Genomic DNA, 5,290 nt, shown 5'->3' with positions numbered 1-5,290 from the left:
TTACATGAATTTGAGTTTTGTTCTACATTTCTTACCCATTTTAATCAGGACCTTCTATTGTCTCCCTGGTCGAGTGGTTGGCAGCGGTGGCAGAGCACTGGCTAGGTTCTGTTCCCTGGCTAGGGTGGAGGAGGCTATGGGTCATTAGTCCTTTGGGTCAATTGCTTCCTGCAGTCTGTTTTCTTCTGTTTCCTTTGCTTCGGATGAGAAGAGACCAGTAGTTGTGTCTTTGGTGGCAGCTCTCCAGTTTGTAAGGCCCCAGATCCTCCTCGTCACAGGAGGACATGGAGCGTTATCTTATGAACTAGGCTACACCAGTTGCCTAAATGTTCCCTGGGACTGACATCCTTCACTTTCAAACCCAGTCATGCAATCTCGTGAGGTGTTGGTGTCTGAGAAGCTTCCATAACTTGTACAACCAGTATGCTTTATTATAAAGGAGGCTTCAAAAAGTTTGTGGGAGTAATTCCATTATCTTCGAATTCCACTTTCCACCAACTTTTTGAAGCCCCTCACATATATATAAATGTGGATGTAGCACTTACAGATAATTATGTAGAAATACCCATAAAGATACCTCTCTATTATACATATATGCTCCCATATTCAGGTATGCTTTCCATACCTTTTTAGCATGCGTACCTGCCTTTGTCTCTATTCACAAGTGTGGTAGTTACATAATCTGGTGTCAATTTGGGACTTGAGAGGATTAAAAGTGAAGGGGTGGAGTCTAGTCTGTCAATCTTGTGTAGCCAATGAGGCCTCTGTGTGGGCATGGCCTTCTCCTGAGGTTTTGGAAATTCCTGTTTTTCCTCCTTGGAGGCGGGGGACACTTCTCTCTCTTTGCTCACTCTCTGGGAGATGCTCTACTGACAAGACACTGGGGCTGCACCCTGGGAACTGGAGAAGCCACATGGACCTACCCTGATGCAACCAGGCTTCTGGAGCTGGAGAAGCAACATGGAGACCCCTGCCAGTGCTGAGATGCTTGCAATACCATTGGATCTACAAGACTTCCCATCCACTAGCCTGTGATCCTCCTGTATTCGGTGTCATTGCAGGTGTTTCGTGAGTCTGAAGAGGACTTTATAGATTGATATTGGACATAATGGCTAATATCAGACTTATGGACTTATGGACTTGATCCAGACTGGGCTAGGATGTTTTCTCAATATTCAATTGCTCATGTATATAAACCTTTTTCTTATACACATATGAAGCTCCCTGGATTTGTTTCTCTAGAGCTGGGGTATCAAACTGGCAGCCCTCGGGCTGCATGTAGTCCCCAAGGTAATTTTTTGTGGCCCACGATGCTCTGAAATAAAATGAAAATAGAAAAAATGGTTATGAAGAAAATAATGCTTAGGGGAGATCGAGGCAATACTGTATACACAATTCTCTCATTATATTTTATTGTGACGAGGGAATTGCCAGTTTGACACCCCTGCTCTAGAGAACCCTGTCCAGCACAGCAAGCTGCTGTTTATGCAGCTTTCTATGGCTAGAGCAGGCATCTCGGTATTCTAGAATTTTTTGTATCTGTCCTTTGGCCTGTGGACCTCTTCACGCCCTGGCCTTGGCTGGGCTGCACTACCTTTCCCATATTGTGTACTGCCCTTCCTTTGACTCGGATTGACATGTGTCTACTATCTAGTGCGTCATTCTCTTCCCTGCCCCTTCCCTCCTCTTCCCATGCCTGGTAACCATCAGAACGGTTTCTTTCTGTGTGATAACCGATTCTTGACTTTTTCTAACAGTGATCTCATACGATATTTGGCCCTTTGTGATGGACTTATTTCACTCAGCACAGTGTACCTGATTATGAGTACCTTCCCATGAATTTGTTACACACCCGGATGCCTTCTTTAGAAAACTATGTGTCTATTGCTGGAGCTCTGCTATTATAAAAATGATGGCACATCTTGGAGGTAGTCAGTGATATTTTGCATTACTTCCTAAGGATGCACTCTCAGCAGGGTGATTCTGGGTTTAAGGGTGACATTATGTATAAGGCTCTTGATTCAGATAATCAAATTGCTTTCCAGAACAGACCAATTTACTTTCCAAGGTACACATTTTATTGTATCTTTCCCAGCATTGGAAGTGAAAATAAGTTTAGAGCTTTACCAATTTGAATTTTTGAAATTGCATTATATTATTTAAAAATAGTTTCCAATATAGAAATTCTTCTCCCACGTTTTCATATTTCAAATACCTGCTAAGGTTATATTTTATCAAATTGTTTATATGAACTCTAGTATATTCACAGGAAAAAATCAACAAATTCAGCACATGAGATCTTTGAATTTGAATAATTTTAAAAAATAGAAATAAGTAGCTATTATTGCTGTATTAGGCATAAGTGTTCATAGTTACAATAGCCTTCAAATGTCAGATGGCAAACATTATCCACTGTTACTAACTTAAGAACTCTCTAGCACTATCTCTATGGAACAGAAGTTGGAAGATAGAGATTTGAAAACAAAATCCATCTCAGATAGCACAACCAGGAACATCTAACAAAAATTCTTACAATATAGAAGCCAGGGAAGACAAGTTCTACTGTAAAGAACGAGGGCTTTTATTTAAACATGTGAAAAACATTTCCATGCATTTTTAATGTCTTAAAATGATGCATTTCCTACTGTTAATAGCAGCAATCCCCACGGAGAATAACGTTCTTGCTAAAGTCATACGAGCTCTCGATTCACCCGTTTAACAGCTTGAAGGTGTGCTTTTCCGGCAGCAGAATGATAATTAATCTCGGCCGTTATATTTCAAATGACTTGTGAAAAGGCAGGATTTTAACACTTAGATGATCCCAACTGGTGAATCTAGCGTGACCACCAGACAGCTTAGAGGAATTTTAAATGATTAGAGATGATCATTTTCAAATTTGCAGTCTTATTTGCCAATTAATGTTTTCTTTTCTTTACTCTGCAAATCCAAACTTTGGGTCATGAAAAATAATGAGCGATTTTAAGTGCTATACTAGGGTTCTCAAAGAAAATCCTGGTCAAAAGATTATTCTGATAGTTAGAAAAGTATTTTTATATTAATAGTTTAATTCACATGCCATGGTTAGTTCATAATTGTCGTTATAATCCAAGAACATTTTTTTTCAATAAAAATGTCCTGTACTATATTAAAATAGCTTACCCAGACCTTTGTGCTACTTTAGTTTACATTAAATTTCCATTTTTTAATTAAAGACTCTTCCTATACTTCCTAGGTATTTTCTTATTTCAACAATTATTATTACGTATGTGTTGTGAAAGAGAAGCAGAGGTGATGGATGTTAAGTGGCTTGTCAGGGTCACCAGGCTAATCGGAAGATATCAAGATTGCTGATTCAGTCCTTATCCATTAGACCATCCTGTTAGTATGTAATGATATATAACAGTTGTTAACCTTTTGGAGTCTCTGGAAAACACACATGTGCAAATGAAAGGGGCATGTGCTAAAATCAATACACAGCTAAACCAAGATTTGAGTAAGGAAGAGCTCATTAAAAAAGAAGCATTGATAACCACAAGATTTTTTATTGTTATCCTGCCTGCAAAATATTATCTCCTGGTAAACTTTCTATTTTCCTTTACAAAATATAAAAATGATGTTAAAAATAGGACAACTTTATAACTCCATCACCCTTAATTCAGCTACCCCTTATATGAAGCTCGTTGCTATTTGTGAATTATTTTTCAGACTTTGCTTACATTCACATTTTTTTTACATAGTTGCAATTGTAATCCACATACATTTTTTGTGTGTGTGTGTGTGCACTGTTCCTGGAAGTACTGCAATACCAGGTCGATGCGTGGAGTGGATGGAGCAAGCTCCTATTCCATCTCCTAATTCCAAAAATCCATTTAATATATTGTCCTCGGATAGAGGACGTATCAGATATTAAACTGATAAGAACAGATACTACACTTGATCTTAGCCAAAAGGCCGAGAAGCGATCCCACATACAATTTTTACGATGGATTATAAAACCTTACTTTGCATTGAGATTAAAGTAATGCCCTGAGGTCCTGTACATATAGAAAACTCATAAACAAAGTCCAGGTATTCTAATTATCTGTTTCATTCTAAGACTTTTACAACATGGACTTTTACAACATGGTTAAGCTTCCTTGCCTTCCTACTGAGAGCCTCCTAGAATCATGTCATTAATTCATGCAGTCAAAGCAGAAATTCTCAGTTCAAGACACGAACAGGGTACCGGGAGTAGAGCTGGCAGGATGGGAAGGACTAAGACTGACTGAAGCCAGTAGAAGGGTCATTACAGTAAACATGGACACATGGGTCTAGAATCTAGACAGCAACTTTAGGCTGACGAATGCCCATGGTCTATAAAGTAAAAGATATGCCAGTGAAATGATATGTATATTGAAAGTCCTATGTGAAGATAACGGTGCTTCCAAACAAGCAGGCAAAGCACTGTGACCCTGCATCTAAGAGCAAGTGGTATTTGAAAATCAACATGGTCACGTTGGCATTACAAAATCCTTGCCTAAAACTTAGGCTCTATTGCAGGATTCTACTTCCTAGGGAGAACTGAGAGGAGCACAAGAGGACCTCGGCTCCCCGGGACCTCTCCATCGAGGATGAAGGAAGAGTGCACTTACCTCACAATGGAGGACTGGACCACAGAGCACGTGACCACATTGGGCAAGAAGGTTAGTAGCAGATGGTCAACTGAGCTTGGTTTCATAGGTTTGCGTTAAAGCTTACTGATCATTTTTGTCTAAGGTGAGAATTAATTGTAAAAGACTGAGTTAAAGTTCAGCTCCGGAGTAGAGGAGAAGGAGAAGGGGGTGAGAATGGGCTTTGAAGTCCAACAGCTTGAACTTTGTGGCGAGGGAGAGCGGATGGAGAACGTGGAAGACACTGACGGTCTGCTGATGGCCTCAGTGCAATGGGTAATTAAAGTGTTCTTTCCACTTCAAAGTGGAAAGTCAGAAAGGATATTTTACCTTCAGGGGGCCTTGAGGGTAAACATTTCTTGAGTTTTTCGGTAGATATGGACAAGTTTTCATGCAAAATATGGTAAGTGTGATACCAACTCTGTAAAGCCCTTGCGACATGGTGTGTTCCACGTTGGATTGCTAACAGAAAGGTTGGTCAGGAGTTCAAACCCCAATCCATGGAAGACAGACGAGGCTTTCTGCTCCCATAAATCTTTGCAGCTTTATAAACCCACCAGGGCAGGTCTACTCTGCCCCCTAAGGGGCTGAGTTAGTTAATTGTGCCAGCCTGGCCGATAATCACATGTGGGGCTGGTTGA

General features: G+C 40.2%; 1 non-coding gene across 1 annotated transcript; it reads right to left on the bottom strand.

The window, feature by feature from the left end:
* Nucleotides 1-3,772: 3,772 nt before the first annotated feature.
* Nucleotides 3,773-3,963, bottom strand: LOC115869311. Its single transcript, XR_004046123.1, has one exon. It is a non-coding gene; the product is annotated as a U2 spliceosomal RNA (small nuclear RNA).
* Nucleotides 3,964-5,290: the final 1,327 nt, after the last annotated feature.

This window comes from Echinops telfairi, unplaced genomic scaffold (genome assembly GCF_000313985.2).
Source record: "Echinops telfairi isolate 266 unplaced genomic scaffold, ASM31398v2 ScPeMD7_23;HRSCAF=83, whole genome shotgun sequence".
Classification (NCBI taxonomy): domain Eukaryota; kingdom Metazoa; phylum Chordata; class Mammalia; order Afrosoricida; family Tenrecidae; genus Echinops; species Echinops telfairi.
The sequence above is the reverse complement of the archived record's forward strand: the minus strand, read 5'-3'. Positions and strand labels throughout refer to the sequence as shown.